The sequence below is a fragment of the Protopterus annectens genome, chromosome 6.part1 (assembly GCF_019279795.1).
Source record: "Protopterus annectens isolate FY-2018-M chromosome 6.part1, PAN1.0, whole genome shotgun sequence".
Lineage (NCBI taxonomy): Eukaryota > Metazoa > Chordata > Ceratodontiformes > Protopteridae > Protopterus > Protopterus annectens.
Genome location: NC_056738.1, coordinates 67,185,874 through 67,212,930, shown reverse-complemented (window position 1 = coordinate 67,212,930; position 27,057 = coordinate 67,185,874). Strand labels below are relative to the sequence as shown.

The 27,057-nt window shown below is 41.6% G+C and overlaps 1 protein-coding gene across 1 annotated transcript in view; it reads left to right on the top strand.

Moving 5' to 3' along the window:
- The window catches only part of FASTKD1 (FAST kinase domains 1), an 881,671-nt gene that overhangs the window by 118,504 nt on the left and 736,110 nt on the right, over positions 1-27,057 (top strand). The gene's annotated exons all lie outside the window — the stretch shown is intronic.

Here is a 27,057-nt window from a genome sequence, read left to right as displayed (position 1 = left end):
CTTTAAAGATAATGAGAAGACTTATTGCCTAGTCCTTGTAGATCATTTCTTTTGACAGTTGGAGGTTTTTCCTATCGAAGATTGTTCACCTACCGCTGCTCTGCAGTCTTACCAAAGAGACTAACAGTTTAATCCAGGCAATTCTAGTTTACCCAATCTAAGAAGCATTGTGCACAGCTGACTTTAGAAGTGTAAGGATGTCAGTCTGTGGAGGGGTAGCTGATGTCCCCAAGGATTAGAGATCCATTTCTAATAGGTATGTTTTTAGGAATGCCAGGGATGTGGCATGATCCTGTGAGGCCATTGAAGGAAGCTGGTAACAAATTATAAGTTGAAGATTTGACTTGCCTTGTGCAAGATGGAGTTCACTAAGCCCACTGGGAAGATCATTAGGTATCACTTTGCAAAGGATATAATTCCATGACAAAATCTGAGACTCTGCCTTCATTACCAGTAGGCGTAAAAGCGTCAGGGGAACAGATTATGCTGGTATAGTTGTAGCTGGATGCTGTCCTGAGCCCACTACCACTGTAATTGTAGCTGGATGCTCTGCAGAGCACACCGCTAGTGTATTTGTAGCTGGATACTTGTTTGTGTGTGCAAGTGAAATCATTCATCATCAGTGTAAAAAAAATCCTTCTTCCTTCCTCAGTCTTGCGGGACTAGCTCCAGTCACCTATGAGCTTTAATGGTTTGTGCATATATGTGCGAACTGAGTGCACCAGCACTGCCTTGCTACCTACTATGCAGGTCTGCACATTGCTGTCTCCTACAGACTCAGTTGGACTGTGTAATCCCCCCCTCCTTCCTCCCCATACTTTCGTACTACCAAGTTCTAACAAATAAAAGCACTGGTCAGCATGCAGAGGCAACAATCTAACTTCCCTTCCATCACCAGCCTTTTAACATTTGGTATTTTAAGGCGTTATATCAACTGCAGTTTGCTCACTGAAAATGAACTCTTGCTCAACCAAAATGATTCCATCTGCAAGATTTGTAAGCACTTGACTAATCTGGAGGCAAACCCCTTGAAATCTCATGCATGCAGTGAGCATATTTGTAATACCGCTATATGATCTCTGGTTATTTTTCTTGTCATGGGCTCCATATGTTTGGTGACAACACTTTCTACTTTCTGTTGCATATGTAGTGCTAAACGTTTTTATAGGTTCATAGGTATGTACTAGGCTATCTGCCCAAAGGCATTTATAAGCCCAGCCGGAATGTGTTGGCTTTCAACGCCCCCTTAGATTAGTTCCCTGTGCCTCTGTCCAGCAGAGCCACTGAAGTGATCCCCCAGGGTAAACTTTCTGTTTCCCATTCACTTGTCAAGGTTTCTCTTGAACAGTGTTAGTGTGGAGCTCTGCCTAATGTAGATTGAAATCTTGTTCCAGAGCATGGGAAGTCTCTAGGACAGGAATTTATCCCTCCAGCACGTCCTCTTTATTGTTGTGGTGAGGTTTAGATCCCTAGAGCGTGTGGCTTGAGGGGATATGGTTTTCTTTAGGTTGCGCATGTCCATCAATTCTGGGTTGGACATGGCCTTGTATGTTAGGCAGAGATCACCTCTAGGTGGTATGCAACCGAGTACAGCTGGAGTTTCTTCAGTCGCGCTGCATAGGGCATCTGTTTGAGGCCAATGATCCTCTTGTTGAGGTACTTCTGTGGTCTTTCCAGCTGTTGCAGTTGTCTTGTAAGGTACATCCAAATGGGGTGTTGTACTCTGTGATAGGTCTGATGGGTGATATGTAGAGAGGCACAATGACCTCTTTTGATCTGGATGCAAACCATTTTGTGATTAGGTGGGCCACATAGAAGGATTTTCTAGCCACTTTGGCAATGTGATTATCAAAGGAGAGATCACTATCTACTTGGATCCCCAGATCCCTTATTACGTCTTCCGTATTTAGGGAGTTATAAAAAAAAATAGTTGTTTAACAGCAGTCTTTTTAAACTCATGCATATTATCCAAATATGCCCTTATTTTCTCTTTGGCCCTCTGTAGTTGCTCCTCTTTTGTGAAATGTCCCTTATTCTGCAGTATTTTAACCTTTGTCTGCCTCTGTAAGTAATTCCTATTACTATTTAACCCTACCTCTTTCTGTTTTATTTTTATACTCCATTTCCATTTTATCCCAATAAAGCTATCCCTTCTGAAGAAATTGCTGTCTTCCCTAATAATGCTCAAATAATTTCCACTATCCATTTATTACATTTCTCTTTTTTAACAGGTGGGTGTGAAAGCACCAGTGTCTTGTTTTTACTTCATCACTCTACATTTTTATCTTAGTTTTATCAGTGAATGATATCAAATAGTTACTGGATATTTCAAAGATTTCAATTAAATGCACATAGTCCTGTAAAATATAATTTCTATCCCGTTATTGTACCTTAGGGAATAATATATAACTTCTCTTGAGTTCTTACTATTGAATTCATGTCTTCCATATCAAGTAATTTCATAAATTTCTTCAGAAATCTTCCCTGTTTTGTTAAAGTTTCCCTGTTACATCCCCCTGATAAATTTTCACTATTGCAAATCAAGTTCCAGTACCCACTTATAAGTAATTATCCTTGCTGGAAGCTGATTTTTTTTCTCCCAAAAATTTCTTAATCTCCATAATAACAATTTTTGGTAGAATATAAGTAAATGCAAGCTTAATCCGCTTCCTTTACCAGTAGCCCCTTACCACCACAAATCTACTATTATTGTCTTTTTTGTCTTCTGTCACTTTTGGATTTCTTCTAGCAATCAGTATTACTCCCCGTTTCCTTTTTCCCCTGACATTCTGCTGAATGCCTGTCCCGAAATCCTTTCTTTGTCAAATTCACATGCTTATTTATTTCTGAATATTTGTTATGCAGCATTGCTCATTGCAGTCTGCATTTCTTAGTATAATTCTATACTCTTTCCTTTAAAAAACACCTTTATTAAAATATGACTGATGACGTAGGAAAACTTACCTTTATATAGACGTAATCAAACCATATTAACAAGTTCACATTTACAAGCATTCTCTACATCACATATAATCAATGCAACATTACACAAATTGTTTAGTTCTTGCCTTCTTTTAAACATCATTCCTCCTCCAAAACATTTTTCTACATGTATTGTTCCCTCAATTTCCATTTTTTTCTGTGTAATTTACTGCTGCCCTTTCCTAAAGATGTCACTTCCTATTCTTTTATCTCTGTTACAATTTTCACTACTTCAAGTTTGGTTGGTTTAGACTTTGATTTCCATTTTCTAGTAATTGCTTTTTGGAAGCCACCAGAATTAAACTTAACAAGGCCTTACTGTGTCTCGGTAATCTGTAACCTATACCCCAGCTCAAAAAATCATTTCCTTAGTTAGTCATTTGGATGCCTGGTGTTCCTGACATAGTACTTTGTAAGAACATTTTAAAGTCTACCAACTGATTATACTCCGAGAACATATGCTGCTCAGTACCTTTTTCTTCCGTATCACACCTTCAACATTTGCCATCTGTCTGAGGAAAATTCTTAAGTCTGCATGTGGTATAAAAGTATGCATGCAACCACTTCCACGCAAAAATCCTAAGTCTTCTAGACTTTGTTGTATATTTTGGTACCATTCATATGTCCTTCCATTGTTTCTTTGTGAATTGCTTATGTAATATTTCTTCCCAGTCTTTTCTGATCTCTTCTGAATGATTCATATAGATATCTTGCAATATTTTATATGCCTTACTAATTATCCCTTTTTAACAGCAGCTTCTGTTCTAGATTCAACTAAAAACTCTTGAAGTGCTAGTCTTTCACTTAGGATTCCCCTAACCCTTTCTCCTTGTCTTTTCTCAGATGTCAGTCCCTGAATGGGAAGGCAATCTCTAGCCTGCAGCCCAAATGGCTTATTAGCCTCTTCCATTCTATTACTTCTCCCGCTTTAATTATTTGTTCCCATTATCTCGGTTCCTATTCCAGCTTCCTCCATTAAATTCCAATCCCCTTTTGCCTGTTCTCTGTACCTCTGATTGTAGTCATCCCTCTCAACAGAATCTCCTTTCTTCATTCCGTGTTGGCTTAGATTTTAGTATACTTTCTGCTACTTTATGAATACAGTATTTTGTATGACTGTTGTTCTCCTTAAGGATCTGCATCCAAAATCCCGCACCTTCCTTATTTCCTGAATCCCCCCACTTCATCATCATCCCTTTCCACTTTGAATTGTGGCTTTCTACGTTTGTTGTGTATAAAAGCCTTGACTGTGTAGCTCTAAAATATCCCTTCAATTCAGGTAATCCTAAACTTTCTTGTTCTTATCAAACTCGACTGTTGCCTTCCCCGATAAAATTCTTCAAGTCTTTATTAACTGCTATCCACAACTCCTCTAGTTGATAAAAATATGCCTAACTTGTGTATAAAACTAAAGGGACTAAAACATTTTACTGCTTATATCTTGCTATCCGTATCCATAGATTAAAGCCTCCAATTTTTTGGTTTTTGTATTATCTTTTATCTAGTCTCTTCACGCATATCTTTAGCTGCCATAACAGCATTCGTTTAACCCGCACTCCTAAATATATAATTTTATCATGTCCCCATAAGTATGGATATTACTGAGTTAATTCATGTGTGGGTACATAGTGTACAGCTATAGGAACTGTCTCAGAATGTTCCACAACATTGAGATGTCCTTTTCTGGTTCTGTCACATCCATATAATCTTCTTCTTATTCTTCTTTCGGCTTTTACCCGATTAGGGGTTGCCGCAGCGGATCACCTGTCCGCTCATGATTGGCAGTGGAGTTTTACGGTGTTGAGTTGCCAACCTTCCACAGAAGGCACACACTCAACCCTAGAGCCAATTTAGAGTGTCCAGTCCACCTACAGCATGTCTTTGGGATGTGGGAGGAAACCAGAGCACCCGGAGGAAACCCACGAGACCACAGGGAGGACATGCAGACTCCGCACAGAAGGCACCCCAGCCGAGGATCAAACCGGAGATCCTCTTGCTGTGAGGCGGCAATGCTAACCGCTGCACCACCGCCGCTGCCTGTCACATCCATGTAATATCATCTGCAAGTAAAGCCAACTTTTCTGGAATATCATGCCAATTATATCCTTGAATTTCTGAGTCCCTTATTTTTGCCAGTGGTTGTAAATATAATGCAAATACAAAAGGGAAAGAGGACTCCCCTGCCTGGTTCCTCTGTTACCCAGACACATCTTATCAGAGAGGAGCTCTGCCACTTGAATTTTTCCCTCCAATCCCTCATGCATCCTCCTGATTAACATTATTGTATCAAGAAATGCAAATGCTTCCATTGCCCTTTTCATAAAATCCCATATTACTCATTTGAATGCTTTAAATGTTTCTCTGCATCAGGACCCACTGACAACAGTGGTATTTTCTTACTTTCTGCTTCCTTCTGGATCAACATTGTTCTGTTAATGTTTGGCTCCCTTCCACAAAACCACATTCACCCGTATCTGTCAATTTTGGCAGAACCTTTGCCATTCTTGTAGCTGTTATAGACAAACACTTTATAATCATGGTTTAAAATTGAAATGTGCCGATATGAAGCTGGATCCAATGGGTCTTTACTGTCTTTAGGTGTTTCGGCCCAACACACCTTTTTCAGGATGTTGGTGCTTCCTTTCCTTTTAAAATACTGTTAAAAAACCTTCCAAATCTTTATCACTTTCTTCCCTCCTAGCTTCCAGACTTTCACCAGAGTAGCATCTATTCCTGGAGACTTTCCTATAGATTTGTAATATATTACCATTTGCATCTCATCTTCACCTATCATAATTGTTAGTTGTTGAGCCTCATCTGCCTGTAATCTTGGCATATTTAAAATCTTACATCAATATTTCCATATGTGCTTTTTCTTAATTTCCACACTTCTCTACTTTATACAAATGTTTATGAAATTTCCAAAATATCTGTAATACCTCGACAGGATCTCTGGCTATTTTTCCTTGTTATAGGTTCCCTAACTTTGGCAACAACTCTTTCTTCTTTCAGTTGTCTAAGTCATTGTGTCAAATTGTTTGTTCTCTGGAGTTATTACCAAAAAAATAAATAAAAAAAAAAAAAGCAGTTGCTTAACAGCAATCTTTCTAAACTTATGCATATCATTCAGTTACTCCCTTATTTTCTCTTTAGCACTCTGAAATTGTGCCTGTTCATTTTCTGAGATTCCCTTTACTATGTAATACTTTAACTTTTGTCAGCCCCTCTAAATAATTCTTGTTACTTCTTAACCATATTGCTTTTTCTTTTATTTCTACCCTATTTTTTAAACTACACTTTCATGTTATCCTACTCACTAACTATAAGTTCTGGAGAACTTTCTATCTTCCCTAATAACTCCCAAATAATTTCCACTACCCATTCCTTAAATTCCTTTCTTTTTAACAGGTAGATGGGGAAGCACCAGTGTTTCATCTTTACTTCATTACCCTGCATTATTATCTTCGTAATGACTGGCACATGATCTGAAATGTGTCACAGTTTTCAAATTAATGCACATTTCTGTTTAGTTTAGCCCGGTTGTTGTATCTTGGGGAATAATATATAAATTCTTTCAGAGTTCCGACTACTGAATTCACATTTTCCATGTTAGTTTCATAAAAGTCTTCAGAAATCTACCCTGTTTTGTTATATTTTCCCTTCTAGCCCCCCTACCCCCAGATACATTCTCATTGTTGCAAATTAAATTCCAATCCCTACCTATAAGTAATACTCTCTTCTGAAAAGTTTATTATTTTTTCCAAATTTTTAAGCTCAATAATATCAGTTTTAGTTGTAATATAAATACATGCCAGTGTAATCCTCATCCCTTTCCAGTAGTCCCTTACTACCACAGATCAGCCATTAATATCTTTTTTTCCCTCTTGTATCACTGTTGGAGAGCAAGTACTTCTCTTTTCCTTTGTGCCTGATAGTCTGCTGAATATCCATCCTGAAATCCTTTTTTATCAAATTCACACACTCACTTATTTCCAAGTTCGTCTGCTGTTGCATTGGTGTTTGCACTCTGCATTTCTTAATATAATTAAATATTCTTGCCTTTTTGTCTATACCTGTTAGACCATTCACATTCCAGAATAAACTGTGAAGTGTCACCATAATGCTAAGAAGTAATTTTTCCCACCTATTGTATAAGACAGCTGTATTAATTGTTTATTTCCAGCTTTTGTGCTACATTTACCCACTAGTAATACTTTCTTTTTTGTGTATATGAGTAAAGCCATTTACATCCCAAGATAATATTGAGAGAGTAGCAAGTGGACATGGCCTTGCTTTTGACGTACTGGATTAATAAGCTCTTGCATGGACAGAGGTGCCCTTGCACTAATGGAGGTGCACTTGATGAATAATGAGCCCTTGCAAGGTTGGAGGAGCACACAGTGAGTAATTAGCCCTTGCATGGTTGGAGGAGCATGCAGCAAGTAATGAGCGCTTGCATGGTTGGTGGCGCACACGAGTAATGGGTCCTTGCATGGATGGAGGCACACATGATTAGTAACGGCAATTGCATGAACAGAGGCATACACTAGTAATAGGCCCTTGAATGGATGGAATCCAACATGACTAGTAATGGACCTTTGCATGGACGGAGGCCCACATGACTAGTAATGGATGTTTGCATGGATGGAGGTGCATATGACTAGTAATGGGCCTTTGCACGGACAGAGGTTCACACAACTAGTAATGGGCCCTTGCACAGCCTTAGGTGTACATGACTAGTAATGGGTCCTTGCACAGCCAGAAGAGTACATGAAGAGTAATAAGCCTATGCACAAACAGAGATGTACACAAGTAATAGGTCAATGGCCGGACAGAGGTGCATGCGATGAGTAATGGGCCTGTGCATGGATGGAGGCTCACAGAATGTGTAATGGGGCCGTGCACAGGTGGAGGTGCACATGACGAGTAATGGACCTGTGCATAGATGGAGGTACCCATGATGAGTAATGAGCCTTTGCATGGATGGTGGTGCACAGGATGAGATGTTGCAGATGTTTTTTTTTATATTTTAGTCAGTGTTAATATACTATTGAAAGGTAACAAAAATATTTTTGTACAGCTGAAACTGTAAAGGTAGGCTAATGATTTTATTTTTACCAGTGGATATGTTTCTGTTAATCTAAACCTATACTTTTTGTGTTACCGTTTTTTGGCACCCAACATATTTTATCCTTTAAAGCTACAGTTGTCTTATTTTTCTATAAAAAAAATAAAATATTCTGTGTCTTAGCTGAGTTTATCCAGTATTCTAGCAAATGCTGTTCATTGGACTACCCAGTTACTGAATATGGATTGAATTCAAGTCTAAACTTACCTTGGATGAGTCTGTTGCAATACATTTAGAGTATTAAAATTGTATTACTAATACAGTGTTAGTATTGTAGGTTTATATTTTTGATTGTCAAGCTTATGACCTACTGGTTTTAAAGAAGCTTGAATGCTATAACCCCATGTTGATATTGTCTACCTCCAATACAAATATCAGTATTATTTTTGAAGGAAATTAATGATAGACGACTACCTCCATTTGGAAAGGGAAGCTTATTTCAGAATCTTAAATGTGTTTTATGAGGTATATCACATTTTGGTTTTGTTATTGATATTTAATTGATATTTAATTTTATTATTAAGTTCCCTGCTATAGTATTGGCTTCCCATCACTATGTTCCAAGGATGTGCTTTCAAGTAGTGCTATTTTAGTAACCTAGAAGAAATAGCACATAATGATAGATGTTCTTTGTGTTTCACAGTTGCAGTCATCACATTTGGGTTATCTGCTTGCAGGTAGCCCTCAGTCGGCCTGATTATCACAGTTTTGGGTCCTGCATCGGTTGCTGTCTCATCTTCCATGACGTCAGGTAGTCAGGGGTATAAAACATGCAGCCGACGCCATTACATGAGTCTTTCTTGCCGTGCAGTGCCTGAAGCAGAAGCAGTTCGCAAGTGCCGGTCGGCCGACTCCTGTGATTTTCATTTTCGAGTTTCAGATCCGAAGTCTTCAACTAAGCTAAGTACCCTGTTGGGGATCCTTTTTTCTTGCTGTAAACCCAATGTCAGTAAAAGTTAACAATTGTATTTCTTATGGAAAGCAAATACCTCCATAAAGATTTTCATTTGTACTGCATTCCTTGCCTAGGCCCAGACCACAACGTACCTCGCTGTCGGTTTTGTGCCTTATTCAAACCTCGTACTATTCGTTGTCGGTTCATTTTCTCATCTATATACTTTGATACTTGGTTCAGTTATCCAGAAATGGCTTCGGTAAGCCACCCAACTACCGACATTCTGATAAAACGCAAAGATAAAGACAGAGACAGACCGCATAGGTCCAAAGCTGCTGACGACGCTTCTCCTAAGCTAGTGGCCAGTTCACCGGTACTCAGTGAGGCACTTTTGCAGCCCCTGATACCCGCTACTTCAGATTCGCAGGCCTCTACTGAGACCCATTGGGTCCGGAGCCGCTGTGCAGACACCGGCTTCTGAGGGTGTATTCAGGCCTACTGACTTGCATATTAAACCGATGCTATCTTCTTCAAGGCCTAAAACTCTATCCATGCCCAGAAAACCGACGCCCAGACCGCATGGTCAGGCCCCTATGCCTAAAAAACAAATGATAAGAATGGCTGAAGACCTTATTACTCTAATCAGGGGAAGCCACCCTTCTCCCTCTAAGAGACCTAGAACTGATTTTCATGATCAGGATTCTGAAATTTCTGTTTTCTCTGCTGACCAGGATTTGCCCTTATCTACCTGTGATGATTCTGATGCAGAGGACTCCATTACCTCTGCTTCCCCTCCAGAGAATTTCTCTTTTGATGAAACCATGCATACTCTTAGGGAGCATTTCCGCTGGGAAAGCCTGGATTACTCTGACTCTAAAAAGAGGCTTAGGGAATTCTTACTCCTGCCTCAACACAGGCCTTTAGCTATCCCTCCTGTACTAGACATTATAGATGATGCCTTCTCGAAATCTAGCCTGGCCCCTTGCACTTTACCTCCTGTTCCCAGAAAACCTGATAGGTATTATAAGGTACCTGACTCTCACAAGTTCCTCTTTAAAAATCCTACTGCGGATCCTGAGACCATTTCACAGGGACCCAAGAGCATTAAGGCTACTACTGCCAAAAATCCTACTCCCTCTGATAGAGATTCCAGGGCGCTGGATAGATGGGGTAAGAAGGTTTACACTTCTGCAACTTTGGCCAATAGGAACTTAAACTGCCAGTTTATGTATTTATTTATTTCCAGTTTGATAACCGGGGAAGTCCACTGGGCCCGAAAGCCCGTTTTCAGTGGAGGCCCGGGGAGAAAAGCTCCATATTACAAATACATTACACACATAAGGCTCTGTGTTCTAAAAACATAGTACATTTAACATTTTCCAAAAACATAGCACATTTAACAATTTTACATGCAAAAAATAACATTTTTATACAATTGTATTGTTAGCATAGAAGAGAGAGAGAAAAAAAAGAAATTTTACATAGATATGAAATGCAAAAGAAGTTTCATATGTTAAAGTATCAGCAGCATATTATTGGATTGCTTAAACAGAAAATTATGTTGATTCCTGACTGCGCTGAAAATAAAGAATTACAGGATTTAATGCATTCTGCTGAACAAGTTGGAAAACATACTTTGCAATGTGGTTTTGATTCATTAGAGGCATCTTGCAGGGCTGCTGTCACTGGGTCTGTACTGAGAAGGCATGCTTGGCTTAAGGAGCAATCTTTGCCAGATCATGTTAAAGCTAAATTACTGGATGCTCCCTTAAACCGAGACCACCTGTTTGGCAACAAAGCAGAAGAAGTACTTAAAAAGATGGAGGAAAAAGCTAAATCTATGCAAACTATTAAAGATTTCCTGCAAGTACAGCCTCCCAGATTTAGTAGGCATTAGCCCTCTAAGAATTGGTCCTTTCCTGCCTCTTCCAGGTCTTCCCAGTCCAAACCCAGAACCAGCAGAACACCCAGGCTTCAGTCCCAGGGTTCTCAAAGGCCTAATCAGTGGGGAGCTCTCACTTCCAAAGCAGGTAATAGAAAGACTCCCCACTATGGTAAACTGTCTCAGTGACTTAACTTTAAACCTTCCAAGCCCTGCTCAACTGACTGTTCCTTTAGGGGGAAAGACCCTCATTACCCAGGACAAATGGGTTTTAAATATAGTTTCCCAAGGATACAGGTTCCACTTCCACTCCTTACCAACCCCAAACAGTTGGCCAGACCTTCCCCCAAATCAGTGGGCAGAGGCTTAAATGCAAGTTCTCTCTCTTTTAAGCATCAGGCCTATTCAACCTGTTCCAGAAGAAGAATGGGGACAAGGTTTTTACTGAAGAATTTTCCTGGTACCCAGGAAAGACAATTCCTGGCATCCTATCCTGGACCTGTCTATCCTAAACACATTTTTGATGATCCCAGAATTCAAGATGCTAACTCTTCATTAGCTGCTTCCCATGCTAGGCAAAAATGCCTGGTTGGCAACACTGGATTTAAACGAAGCATACCTGCCCATCCCAATAAGGGAATCTTGCAGAAGATACCTACACTTCAGAGCAGGCTACATGCACCATCAGTTCTCTGCACTGCCCTTTGGCTTATCTACTGCACCCAGGGTATTCACAGAGTGCCTAGCTCCAGTCATTGCATTTTGCAGACAAAGAAATATTCAACTATACCCATACCTCGACGATTGTCTAATTCAGGCAGAAAACCAGGACATACTATTAAATCATCTGGCATTTGTAAAGAAATTGCTAACTTCTCTGGGGTACACCGTAAATGAAAAGAAATCACATCTTGTGCCCTGCCAACAAATTGTATTCGTGGGAGCAAGCTTGAATACAACTTCTCAGATGGCTTACCTCACACCAGAGAAACAAGTTCATTTGACAGCCTACTTCAGACTACTGGCCACAAAGACCCAGCTATCTGCAAGGAAAATACTGCATGCCCTGGGGTTCATGGCCTCTTGCATTCTACTAATTCTATACGCAAGACTGCATATGAGGAAACTACAATGGTATCTAAAAAGCCTATGGTATCAACATTCTCAGGATCTAGAATCAATTATTCCTATCATTCCTTGTATAAAGACAGAGTTCCTTTGGTGGGCAGAGGCCTGCCACCAAAACAAGGGACTGCCATTCACTCTACCCCCTGCCGCCCATACCCTAACAACAGATGCATCAGACTATGCATGGAGGGCTCACTTGGCAGGATAGTGCATTCAGGGCAAATGGACCCCAAGTCAAATGCACCTGCATATCAATCAAAAATAAATGTTAGCTGTAGAGAATGCTCTGACAGCCTTCAAGGACCACATTCTTCCAGGACAATTATTGGTAAAGACGGACAACACCACTGTTATGTGGTACATAAACAAGTAGGGGGGAACCCACTCATACCCTTTCTGCAGACTAGCCATGGCTCTGTGGAACACAGCCTTGAGCTACCAAGTGCACCTACAGGCTCAATTCCTGCCAGGAAAGCTAAATACACTGGCAGACGAACTAAGCAGAAATCTCATGGACCCACACGAGTGGAAACTAGAACCAAAGATCTTCAACATTTTGAGAAGCAAATGGGGGAGCCGAGAAATAGACCTGTTTGTCTCCCCTCAAAACTACCAATTGGACAAATTCTGCACAAGGACTCCCCACAAACAAGCTTGGAAAGTGGATGCCCTGTCCTCTCCAGAGTGCTACTAAAGATCAACCAGGACAAACCAAGGACAATACTGATTGCACCAGACTGGCCACGCCAACACTGGTACCCCCTCTTGCGCAGTGTGTCACTGCTGGCTCCATGGCACCTGCCTCAGACCCCTGCCCTGCTGTCCCAGCAGGAGAGCCAGATTCTGCACCCACAGCTTCAAACCCTGAACCTTGTAGCCTGGCTAATTACCTGATCTCTCCATTACCATCCCTCAGTAAGCAAGTGATGGATGTCATTCTTGAGGCAAGGAGGCCTAGTACTAGAAAATCCTGTGCTGAAAAATGGAAAAGATTATTTTCTTGGAGCCACACTCGGGGGATGGGCACAACGTTTCCCAATTTACCTCATATTCTTCAATACTTAACTGAGATGCTTCACAAGGGCCTTTCCTTTTCTTCCATCAAAATTCATGCCTCCGCTATTTCAGCACATTACAATATGGAGCCACCCCTCTTCTCTCACCCATTGCTGAAGCAATTCCTCAGAGGGGCCAAAAACGTAAGACCACCCAGGAGAGCCCGTACTCTAGCCTGGGACCTTAACTTTGTATTGGAAAAGCTCACTTTACCCCCCTTTGAGCCAGCTGCAAATGCAGAGTTGAAATTCCTTTCTTGGAGAACAGCCTTCCTCCTAGCTATCACTTCAGTAAGAAGGGTATCTGAATTACAGGCCCTCATGGCAGTGGAGGCTTTCATCATCTTTCTTGCAGACAGGGTGTCTGTCAGGACCAATCCCTCCTTTATGCCCAAGGTGGTATCCAGTGTGGCCCTTAATCAGTCCATTCATTTGCGTACCTTCTTTTCCAATCCACAGAACAAAGGGAAATGAATACTGCACTCATTGGACGTGCACAGACAACTTAGATTTTACCTGGGTAGGACTAAGCCTCTCAGGAAATCTGAACAGCTGCTGGTTGCATTTGCTGCAGGGGCAGAGGGGAAGGCGATTTCATAGCAAACCATTTCTAAGTGAATAGGCCATTGCATTAATTTCTGCTATACGCACCATGGAAAACCGACCCCACAGGGGATAAGACCACAGTCAACCAGGGCTGCATCTACCTCTACAGCCTTTCTCAGAGGTGTCCCTACCAGAGACATCCTAGAAGCTGCTACCTGGAGTTCTGTACATAACTTCACCAAGCATTACCACTTGCCAATTTTTTCTAAATCAAGAGCTGGCTTTGCCACTTCAGTCTTGCAGGGCCTTATAGCTGGTCCTAATGCTATTTAATTACCTCCTCTCATCTTTAGCTTTGGGAATCTACCCAAATGTGAAGACTGCAACAGTGAAACATGAAGAACATAGTACAGTTGTGTACACTTACCATAAATGTAGATGTTCGAGTATATTCACTATTGCAGTCCTGGTTACCCTCCCTCCAGCCCCCTGACATCTATTGACTATACCTATTCTTGCTTACTATGCTTTAAGCTTTTTGGTGTATTTTCTTTTTTGTTGGAAGTGTAACCTTGTATATGATTGCTTCCCTTTATGGAGGCACCTGACATCTGGGGCAAGTAAAACTAATGTAATGGTGTCGGCTGCATGCTTTATACCCCTGACTACCTGATGTCATGGAAGATGAGACAGCAACCGATGCAGGGCCCAAGAATTTTTGTAATCAGGCTGACTGTGGGCTACCTGCAAGCAGATAACCCAAATGTGATGGCTGCAACAGTGAATACACTCGAGCATCTACATTTATGGTAAGTGTACACAACTGTACTTTCCTGAAATCTTTCTGAATAACTGTATTTTTCTAGTAAGGAATCATTATACCCGTTAAAGTTCTTTTAGCTGGCTTGTTTAAAGGCTACAGAATGCAACAATGTGTTCAATAATGGCAGAACTTGGTAAGGAAATACAGTGGTTATTGAGTAACTGCGCATACCATTTTGAATTAGATAGCCTTCAGAATATGCTTTTCTTAAGTGGATAAATACTAATCAGAGTTTAGAATTTTTGGCCACTTTTGTCCCTAGGTCTTCATGTCATTTTTTATGATTTGACCATTTATTTAGTAATCATAATTTATATCCTTTTTACCAAGTGTCATGATACATCATTTACTGACATTAAATGAGAGATTATTACCACTAGACTAGCTATGCATATTTTTATATACCACCTTTGGGAATTTTAGCATCTTGTATTGAAGGAATTATGCTACCAGGCCAGCAGCCAGTAATAAATTTGGTTATTCAGAGCTCATTTCCCACTCTGACATCACTGGAAACCCTGCAGAATAAAAAAGTTAACCTCCCCTGTCTTAGTTTATTGTATCCTATTGCTTATCTAGTAATTTATACATTGAGTTACATATGGATTGATATTTAATGATTTTAAATTACAGTTCATCCCCTATGCAGAATGGTGTCAAAAGTTTTAGCGAGGTTAAGGTAAGCAATATCTACTGACAGCTTCTCATCAAATAACCCCTTTTTAAACAATGCCACAAGATTCAGACGACAAGAGCTGTCATTAACAGACCCATATTGTTAATCTGTATCTGAAGTAAGTCCTCTGTGTTATTTGGGATGAGCTTTATTATGATTTTCCTCATTATTTTTCGTAAAATACAGGTACAACTGGGTGTAATATGATCCCCCTGCTTTGTGAATTGGTACCACCACTGCACAGAGTCAACATCAAGCAGGTACTAGACTGTGTCCTCCACTCGATAACATTTTATTTACAGTATTTTGTGTGGGGTTGGTTGGGTAGTTAGTTTTTACTTACTACTGTTTTGAAAACACCAGGTTTCTAGACTGATCCAATGCAACTGATGTTATTAATTTTACTAGTGAGCTGCAGTTTTTTCTGTAGTTTTACAAGGGATATCTTCTATTCCCCTAGTTCTGTTTGACATTTGGCCTTCCTTTTCCCTCAGCCAGGTCCCCTTGTCTCTCCCCCTTTCATTATCTTTTCCAAATTGGCATTGGATCACCTTAAATTATTGGGTTCTGTCGATTATCTGGCAGGGATATTTCATGGTTTGAAAGTCCCTTCCTCCTTTTTTAGGCATTACTCAACCTTCTCAAGAATAACTTCCTTATTTTCCAGAGGTTCTGCAATCTCTTTCTTGGACCAGAGCACCATTTAGCCCATCCTTCCGACCCAGGTGGAGAAGATGTTTTACTCCAGAATGTTTTTATTTCCTTGGAAGGAGGGTACATGGTGACCAATTCTGGATATTTCCATGCTCAGCACCTTTCTCAAGATCCTTTCTTTGTAGATGTTATCCTTTCAGACCTTGTTTCCTCTTCTGCTTCCCCATGCCTTTCTGGTGTGTCTGAATCTTAAAGATAAATATCTTCCCATCCCTATTCATCCCCTATTCAGGAAATTTCTCTTTCTCGGTTTCTTCCTTGCATTTTCAGTTCTCTGCTTTGTCCTCTGGCCTTTCTACTGTCACAAGGTTATTCACCAATTACCTTACTCCTGTCATTGCTTTTGAAGGCTTCAAGGTATACAGATTTTTCCCTATCTTGACTATCTGCTTATTTAAATGCCTTGTCCCAGCAGTCTGCTATGGGATCTCTAGTTTACAACTTCTCTTTTACACAGTGTGGGGTTTACCATGAACCTCCAGGCATCAGTTCTGATGCCTTCCCAGGATCATGTTTTACTCTGATGTAGGCTTCAGACCATTCCCATGCTGGAATTTCATCCTGCCGCCTGGGTTCTGTTTCTGACAACCTTGTTCCGGTCTCTGGGATTTATGGCCTCCACTATTCCCATGCTGCCCCTCACCAAGCTCCATATGAGGAAATTTTAGTGGTATAGGTGGTACCTCACAAGTCAACTGTAATCCTTTCCAGAATGTGGTTGAATTGTGAAACGGCTATTTCCCATACAAATGTATGGAAAATGGTTTAATTCGTTCCTGGCCCAAACAAAATTAAAAAATACACTACAAAATTTAAAAAACTGTAGCTCACCATGATTTGAAGTATAGAACATCTTGTAAATGGAGGAGAGGATGTGGAGGAGGGTTGGAGGAGGAATGGAAGAGTACTGTACATTCCTAAAAGTATGTCTCACATGTCACATACAAATTTATTTGATGTTAAATCCATCTAGGAATGCAGGCTAACATGCTTCATATTCAGCTAAAATACATGCTCATGGCATCACTGTGCGATAGCAGTTATGAAATGAATATCTGTTGTGTCTGACTATGATTCGTATTTTATGTAGTTTACTTTAAGGTGCTATAAATTATAACTTATAACATATTACAACAGTTTCCTAGCCACACCTCCAAAAGAAATAACACACAATACAGTGTATACTGGTGTGCCTGTTTTTTTAATCCCTCTCCAAGACTTTGCTCAGTGGCTCCCCTACTTGGCTCATTCATACATGTGAGTCGGCATATTACACTTGTGTCCATTCTCTCTGTCCAGCCTCACCAGTGTCCATGCCAAAAACTGAACATGAGTCACCATATTTACACTATTTGCAGAGTCCACTTAGTCTTTAGTTGTTGGAAGGGGAGTCTTCTTCACCCTGTCCTGCCTGTTCCCTCTGTTTTTTGGTGTAGGTGAAAAAAATTTGTACAGGGCAACTTGTTTCTCCCTCCTTTTTCAAGATGGTCTTGAAGTGGTGCATGATTGTAGTGTTGAACAAGTCCATCATCCTGTTGACATCACCTGTGTTGGGGTGCCACTCCAAGACTGTAGCCTGCATGTATTCCCAGATGGACAAAAGTTCTTTAATGCAAGCTGTTGGCATAGGTCCTTTTTCCCTTTTGTTCTCATCTTCAGAAGAAATTTCCCTTTCTTTTTCTTTGAACTGCTCATTGCAAAGTGCTGTAAGTCCCTTCATTGTGAGCTTGTCGTCATGGTCTTATAGCAGTTCCTCCACATCCACCTCCCTGATTTCCAGGTGCTCAGCTGTGGAAACAGTGTCTTGCAGCACCTCAACTGCTTCAGCATTTTCAGCTGCTTCATCCACAATTGCACCCTGGGAAAAGGAAGGAACCAGTTTCCTCCAGGCTGCACAAAGGGCTTTCTGTGATACTCCATCCCAGGCACTTTTGATGAATGATATGGCATGAAGAATGATGAACTCAGTCTTCCAGGATTCCTTCAGAGTTTTATCTGAAGAATGGGTCACGTTGAAGAGCCTTGAGAAGATTGCTTTTTTGTAGAGCTTCTAGAGGCAGGTATTAACTTGTTGATCCATAGGTTGAATGAGAGGAGTTGTGTTTGGAGGCAGAAAATGAACCCTGATGAAGTCATAGTCTGTCTGAAGAATTTCCTCTAACTCTCGTGGATGGGTAGAGGCATTGTCCAGAATCAGAAGGGCTTTCATTGGCCAATTGTTCTCTGTCAGGTACGTCTTGACTCATGGAACAAACTACTTGAAAATCCAGTCCTTGAAAACTGACTGATCTACCCAAGCTTTAGCCTTTAATTTCCACATTGCAGGTAGTTTTAATTTTATTACCTTTTTTCCAAAACATCTTGGGTCTGAATGATAGACCAGCAGAGGGTTAATCTTGAAGTCTCCACTGGTGTTTGCTGCCAGAGGAGTGTGAGCCTATCTTTTATGGGCTTGTGACCTGGAATTCTAGCTTCTTCTTGGGTTATGTAAGTTCTAATTGACAATCTCTTCCAGAAAAGTCCCATTTCATCGCAATTAAAAATCTGTTCTGGCAGATAGCTTTTTCTCTCTCGATCAGTTCTTCAAATTCCTTGACAAATTTCTGTGCACCTTCTTTGTCAACACTAGCTGCCTCTCCTTGTCTCAGAACGCTGTGGATGCCACTTCTTTTTTATGTCTGTGGAACCATCCCCCACTTGCTTTAAATTCCTCTGTTTGTGGTGAGCTACTTCCTGGAGCGTTTTTTTTTTTTTTTTTTTAGGTCTTCAAAGATGAGCTTAGCTCCCTTCATATGCCTCTCTGGAGCCAAACAAGAAGCATATTCTTCATATCTTCATGAATTGTTTTTCTGTGTTTGTCCAAAACCTTTGTTGCTCCTTTTGATACCTTAGCACCCATGATGCGGTCTCTAATTTTCAAAAATGTTGAGACAGTAGACCTAGGCACGCCATACCGTTCTGCGATTCGTCCTATGTTACCTCCTCTCTCAATTTTACCTACGATTTCTTTCTTCTTTTCAATGCTCAGCCACTTATTTTTCCTGTCAGTATCACTGTTCATTTCACTTTTCTTTAGCCTCATTTTTTCACTTATTCACAACACTAAAAAAAGTAACAACTGCACTTGAAAACAACACAACAACAAGAAACATTGAACAACCTTTCAGCTTCCATTCTGGGTCAACTTCCCACGAGGCGGTTGAATTGTGGGACACCCAGGTGGTTGAAAGCACTGTTGAATTGTGAAACAGTTGAGTTGGGAGGTGGTTGAATTATGAGGTACCACCTATAAATCAAATCGGTGTGGCTGAAACATTGCCACCCCTTGGAGTTGCCTGTTCCTTTTTCTTTCTTGTCCGAAGCTTGAGCGTCAGTGGTAGATTCATCAACTGTTAGTCTATCCAGGGCTTCCGTCTCTGGCTGCAATTCCCCCTCAGGAGCTTTTCACAGACACCTCTTCATCAGAGGTTGGATCATATCAATACAAAAGAGATAAGGGCTCTGCAAGCTTTTCATTCCCTCTTTCATCCCAGGCCCCTCAAAGTCTTCATCGATAATGCCATAGTTATGTAATATGTCAACAAGCAGTGGAGCATGAGGTTCTATCTCCTTTGCAGATCGGCTCTTCAGTTTTGGATTCTAGTTATCCAGTATCAAATGACTCTTCAGGCAGTTTACATCCCTTCAGAGCACGATCTAGAGGCAGACTCTTTGCCCAGGCCCAGAACACAAGCTCGCAAATGGGTACTTCACAGAGATGTGTTCCTGGATGTTCTTCATGTTTTACAGTTGCAGTCATCACATTTGGATTATTTGCCTGCAGGTAGCCCTCAGTCGGCCCCAATACCAGAGTCTTGGGATTTCTGCGTCGGATGCTGTTACCTCTTCCATGACGTCAGGTCGTCAGGGGTATAAAACATGCAGCCCACACCATTACATCAACATTTCTTGCCGCACGGGAGCCCAAAGCAGAAGCAGTTCGCAAGTGCCAGTCGGCCTCTACCTGAAATTTTCGTTGTTCAAGTTTCAAACCTGAAGTCTTCTAAAGCTAAGCACCCCGTTGGGGATCCTTTTTAATTGCGCTAACCGATGTCAGAAAAAGTTAACAATTGTCTTGCCTGTGGAAAGCAAATACCTCACAGAGATTTTCATTCTTACTGCATCACTTGTTTAGGCCCAGACCACAACATTCCTCGCTGTCGGATTTGTGCCTTAATGCTCGATCTATTTGTCGTCGGGATATCTTTGACCCTAAACTCTTTCACTCTCATTCTCCATATTCCGAAATGGCTTCGATAAGCCATCCGACTACCGATCTTCCGGTAAAAAAAGTAAGGATAAAGACAGAGACAGACCGCATAGGTCCAAAACTGTCGACGACGCTTCCTTTAAGCTAGTAGCCAGTCCGCAGGTACTCAGTAAGGCACTTTAGCAGCCCCTGATACCCACTTCTACAGATTCATAGGCCTCTGTTGAGACCCATTCGGAGTCCGGTATGCCGCGAGATGCTTCTTCAACTATGGAACCTGCGGCTGTCTCTACCTTGGATGGGTCCGGAGCCACTGTGCAGGCACCGGCTTCTGAGGGTGTATTCTGACCTTCCGATGTTCGTATTAAACTGTCTACTTCATTTCTGACTAAAACTACAAAGTTTCTCAGGCCCAGAGTTCGCACTACGCCTAGAAAGCTGACGACCAAAGCGCATGCTAAAGCTCCGGTGCCACAGAAACAAATGCTTAGAATCGCTGAAGACCTTTAACTTTAATTATGGGAAGCCAGCCTTCCCCCTCTAAAAGACAAAGGATTGATTTCCTTCTGATTCTACAGACTATGAGTCCGATGACTGTGATCCCTCTGATTACCAGGGCATTCCGTTATCTACCTATGAGGATTTAGATGCAGAGGATTCCATTCCCTCTGCCTTCCCTCTAGAGGACTTTTCTTTTGATGAAACCTTGCATACCTTAAGAGAACATTTCCGCTGGGAATGCCAGGACTACCCACAGTCCAAAAAGAGACTCAGAGAATTTTTAGACTTGCCTCAGCACAGGCCTCTAGCTATACCCCCTGTCCTGGATATTGTAGATGGTGTCTTCATGAAATCCAGTCTTACTCCTGATACTTTACCACCAGCTCCTAGAAAGCCTGACATGTACTACAGAGTACCTGATTCACACAAATTTCTCCTTAAGAATCCCACTGCTGATCCAGAGACCATTTCACAGGGACCTAAAGGTATTAAGGCTACTACAGCCAAAAACCCTACCACTTCGGACAGGGATTCTAGAGCTTTAGACAGATGGGGTAAGAAGGTATATACCGCTGCAACTGTTGCCATAAAGGCTTTAAATTGTCAGTTTCACATGTTGAAGTACCAGCAGCATATTATGGAACTAATTAAACAGAAAGTGTTGTTGCTTCAAGATTGTGCAGAAAATAAAGATTTACAAGAGTTAATGCATTCTGCAAACCAAGTTAGTAAACATACTTTGCAGTGTGGTTTTGATGCCTTAGAAGCATCTTGCAGGGCTGCTGTCACTGGGTCTGTACTGAGAAGGCATGCTTGGCTGAAGGAACAAATCTTGCCAGACCATGTCAAAGCAAAATTACTAGATGCTCCATTAAACATGAACGTTTGTTTGTCACAAAAGCAGAAGAAGTTCTTAAAAAGATGGAGGAAGAAGCTAAATTTATGTAAACTGTTAAATATTTCTTCCAGGTGCCGCCAACTAGATTCAGTAGGCATTGGCCTTCTAAAAACTGGTCCTTTCCAGTCCCTCCCAGGCCTTCTCAGTCCAAACCCTGGGGCAACAGACCACCAAGACTGCAGTCTCAGGGTATGCAGAGATCTAAAGAATGGAGTGCTCCCACCTCAAAAACAGGGAGTGGTAAGCTACCCCCCGTATGGAAAAAGTTCACAATGACTTGTCGATCATCCTTCCCAGCCATGCCCAAGTACTAGCACCCCTAGCAGGAAAACTCGCCCTGCATGAAAAAAAAACTGGATGTCCATTACCCAGGACCAATGGGTCCTAAACATTGTATCCCAGAGATACAGATTCAACTTCCACTCACTGCCAACCGCAAGTGGGTTGCCAGGCCTTCCTCCAAACCACTGGGCAGAGGCTCAAAAGCAAGTACTTTTTCTTCTCAATATCAGGGTTATTCAACCTGTTCCAGTAGAGCAAAGGGGACAGGGTTTCTACTCTAGACTGTTCCTGGTGGCCAGAAAAGAGAGCTCATAGTGCCCTTTCCTGGATCTGTCCATTCTCAACACCTTCCTGGTGGTCCCAAAATTCAGAATGCTTACACTACAACAGCTGCTTCCTATACTAGCCAAAGACTCCTGACTAGTCACACTCGACTTAAAAGAAGCTTATCTGCACATCCACATAAGGGAATCTTGCAGGAAATATCTATGTTTCAGGGCAGGCTCTATGCACTATCAGTTCTCTGCACTTCCCTTTGGCTTATCTACTGTGCCCAGGGTAATCACAAAGTGTGTGGCTCCAGCCATTGCATACTGCAGGCAGAGAAATATTCAAATGTACCCATACTTGGACAATTGCCTGATTCAGGTGGACAGTCAGGAATTGCTACTTCAGCACCTGGCATTTGTAAAGAGACTTGTAACCTTGCTGGGGTACACCATCAACGAAAAGAAATCACATCTGGTGCCCAGCCAAAAGATTGTATTCCTGGGAGCAAGCTTGAACACAACTTCCCAGATTGCATTCCTCACTCCAGAAAAGTAGGTTCATTTGACAAAGTACTTCAAACTAATGGCTACCAAAACCCAGCTATCTGCAAGAAAAATACTGCAAGCCCTAGGGTTCATGGCTTCATGCATTCTACTAATTCCATATGCAAGACTGCATATGAGGAAACTTCAGTGGTACTTAAAAAGTCGCTGGTGTCAAAATTCTCAGGACTTGGAAACACTGATTCCTATCATTCCTTCTCTAAGGGCAGAGTTCCTTTGGTGGGCAGAGGCTTGCGACCACAGCAAGGGACTTCCTTTCAGTCTACCCCTCGCCGCCCAAACTTTGACAACTGACGCATCAGACTATGCATGGGGGGCTCCCATGGCAGTCATATGCATTCAAGGCAAATGGAGCCCAGGACAAATTCACCTGCATATCAATCAAAAAGAAATGTTAGCTGTACAGAATGCTCCAACAGACTTCAAATACCTTATCCTTGCAGGACAACTCTTGATAAAGACAGACAACACCACAGTTATGTGGTACATAAACAAGCAGGGGGGAACTCATTCCTACCCACTCTGCATGTTAGCCATGGTCCTGTGGAACATAGCCTTGAACAACCAAGTGCACCTGCAAGCTCATTTCCTGCAAGGCAAACAAAATTCACTGGCAGACTACTTAAGCAGAAATCTACTGGACCCACATGAGTGGAAACTGGAACTCAACTCATTCAAACGTCTAATCAACAGGTGGGGGACACCAGAGGTGGACCTCTTTGCCTCCCCCCAAAACCATCAGTTGAGCAGATTATGCATCCAGAATCCCCACAGCCAAACATGGCGAGTGGATGCCCTATCCTTTACATGGGAAAACCTCTCAATTTATGCCTTTCCCCCTCTGCCCCTCCTCTCAAAAGTAGTACTCAAGATCAAGCAGGCCAGACCAAGGACAATCCTTATTGTACCAGACTGGCCACGCCCGCTCTGGTACCTACTACTACGCAGTCTGACAGCAGTGCCACCCTGACACCTACATCAGCCCCCCTCCCTGCTGTCCAGCAGGAGGGGCAGATTTTGCATCCTCAGCTGCAAACACTGAACCTTGCAGCCTGGCTTATTCCCTGAACACACCACCAGCAACGCTCAGTAAACAGGTGCTGGATGTCATCCTTGAGGCCAAAAGGCCTAGCACTAGGAAATCCTATTCATAAAAGTGGAAAAGATACTGTTCTTGGAGCAAGTCTCTAGGAAAGGACACAGCCATGCCCTTCTTGCCTCAAATCCTATATTACCTAGCAGAGCTGCTCCACAAAGGCTTATCCTTCTCATCAATTAAGATTTATGCCACGGCCATCTCTGCTCATTACAATACCGAGCCACCTCTCTTTTCTCACCCTCTGATCAAACAGTTCCTGAGAAGAGCTAACAATTTAAGACCCCCAAGGAGAGCTCCCACCCCTGCCTGGGACCTTAACTTTGTACTAGAGAAGCTCACACTTCCCCCCTTTTGAACCTGCTGCTACAGCAGAGTTAAAATTCCTCTGTTGGAAAACAGCCTTACCTCTAGCCATCAATTCAGCAAGAAGAGTGTCTGAGCTACAGGCACTAATGGCTTTGGAATTCTTCATTATTTTCCATGTTGACAGGGTCTCCCTCAGGACTAACCCATCATTTATGCTCAAGGTGGTATCCAGCGTGGCTTTAAACCAATTCATCCATTTACCAACCAGTTCCCTAATCCTCAGAATAAAGGAGAAAGGATCTTGCACTCCTTGGGCATGCACAGACAGCTCAGGTTCTACCTTGACAGGACTAAGCCTTTCAGAAAATCTGACCAGCTGCTAGTCAGCTTTGCTACAGGAGCAGAGGGCAAGGCCATATCAAAGCAAACCATTTCCAAATGGATAGCACACTGCATCCATTTCTGCTACAAATACCATGGTAAACCTACCCCACAGGGGATCAGAACTCATTCCACTAGGGCTACCTCAACTTCTGCAGCATTTCTCAGGGGAGTCCCTACCAGGGACATCCTCGAAGCTGCAACCTGGAGTTCTGTGCACACCTTCACCAAGGATTACCACTTACCTGTCTTTTCTAAATCCAGAGATGGATTTGCCACAGCAGTCTTACAAGGCCTGCTAGCCAGCCATAGTAGTTCTTGACTGCCTCCACCCTTACTCAGCTTTGAGAATCAACCCAAGTGTGATGTCTGTAACAGTGAAACACGAAGAACATAGTACAGTTGAGTACACTTACCATAAATGTGGATGTTCGAGTGTATTCCCTGTTGCAGTCCTGGTTACCCTCTCTCCAGCCGCCTGACTTTTCTAGATTTTCTACCTATCCTCTTTTTGGCCATATCTTATGGCTATGGTATTTTCTTTTTACTGGAAGTGTTCCACCCCATGTAATTGCCTCCTATTGTGGGGACTCCTGACATCTGGGGCAAGAAAAACTGATGTAATGGCATTTGCTGCACATTTTATACCCCTGACGACCTGATGTCATGGAAGAGGCGACGGCATACAACGCAGAAATCCCAAGACTCTGGTATTCAGGCCGACTGAGGACTGCCTGCGGGCAGATAACCCAAGTGTGATGACTGCAACAGTGAATACACTCAAACATCTACATTTACGGTAAGTGTACACAACTGTACTATATTGTCCCTTGATGGGGTATTAAATCTCTTCACCTCCTGCCTGAACAGACAACTTCCTCTATTTTGTTCCACAGTCCAAAGTCCTCTGACTTGGAAAGTGTGCACTCTTTCTTTTCCTTGGAAGAGAGGATGTTTGTATATGCTTTCTCCCTCCTTCCTCTGTTGTCCATAGTTCTACACAAGATCAGGCAGGGCTCTCCCAATATCTTGCTGGTGACTGCCTTTTGAACCAGACAGCATTGGTTCACCCTTCTCTGTCACTTGGTTAAGGGCAATTCCCACAAGTTACCTCACTTGGTGGATCTTCTCACATAAGACAGGGGATCTCTTGTCCATCCTCACTTGTCCACTCTTCAACTGACACTGTGGATGTAAAGTTTTTTTTAAAGAGGAAATATCTTTGCCTGTGTCTTAAGTGATAATTTAATAATCATATATTTCTGTAAATGAAAACAAGCCATATTGATGTAATCTTAGTTGCAAGCATTACACATCACAAACCATATGTATATAATTTAGCTTCAAATATTATACATCCCTTATAATCTACCCAATCATTGTCAGTCAAACATTACATAGCTCATTCAAATCTTGCCTTCTTTTAAATCTCATTCCTACAATTCCCATTTTCTCCTATGTAATTTTCTCCTACCCTTTTATAAAGATCCCAATTCCAGTTGTTTCATCTCTGTTACTTTATTCACTACTTCTAGTACAGTTGGTTTATACTTTGATTTCCATTTTCTAGTAATTGTTTTTTTGGGAGCCACCATAATTAGGCTCAGCAAGGCCTTACTACGTATAGGCACTTCGAAAAATCATTTCCGTAGATGCAGACCAATTTGCTCACCCATCATCTCTGAGAGGGTTGTCTGCAGGGAATCTTTAAAGTCTGCTAACTCATTACACTCCCAGAAAATATGTTCCCAATTACCTCTTTCTTTTTATTTGCTGTTTACGTAAGGAAAAATTCTCTGGAGTGTACTTAGGGTATAAAAATACCTGTGTAAACATTTCCAGTCTTCTAGATTTTGTTGCATATTTGGGAGGCATACATATATCCCCCATTGTTTCGTTGTGAATTGCTTATCTGATCTCTCTTTCCAATCCTTTCTAACCTCCTCTGATTATAAAATATTTTATATAATCTACTAATTATTCCTTGTTTAGCAGCAGTTTCTATTGTAGATTCTACTAAAAACTCCACCAGTGCTGGTCTTTCATTTAGGACCCCACTTATTTCTCTTTACCTATACTATACTCTGATATCAATCCTTGATAAGGAAGGCAATCTCTAACCTTTAGTCCAAATAAATTCTTGGTGTCTACCCATTCTGTTACTTTTTCCTCTCTAGTTATTTGCTCCCATTGCCTTGGTTCCTTTGCCAGTTTTTTCCAATAAACTGCAACCACCCTCTTGCCTGTTGTCTGTATCCCTAATTGCAGTCATCCCTATCGGCAGAATCTCCTTTCTCCATTCCCATGTTGGTTTAGTTCTAAGAATAATTTCTGCTACTTTATAAATATAATATTCTGTGTGATTATTGTTATTACCTTTAAAGATCTACAACCAGAATCCCAGTTTCTCCTTGTTTCTTGAATTTCCCCCATTTCATCATCATCCCTTTTCAGCCTTAACAGTTTAGCTCTGAAATACCCCTTCAAGTCAGGTAATCTCAAACTGCCTTGTTCTGTTGGAAGCCTCAGCTTATCTCACTTGTCTCTTGCCATCTTTTCCTCCCAAATAAAATCGTTCAGCTCTTTATTAATTGCTATCCACAACTTCTCCTCTGGTTGATAAAAATATGACTGACCTGTGTATAAGACTAAAGAGATTCAAATATTTTAACTGCTTGT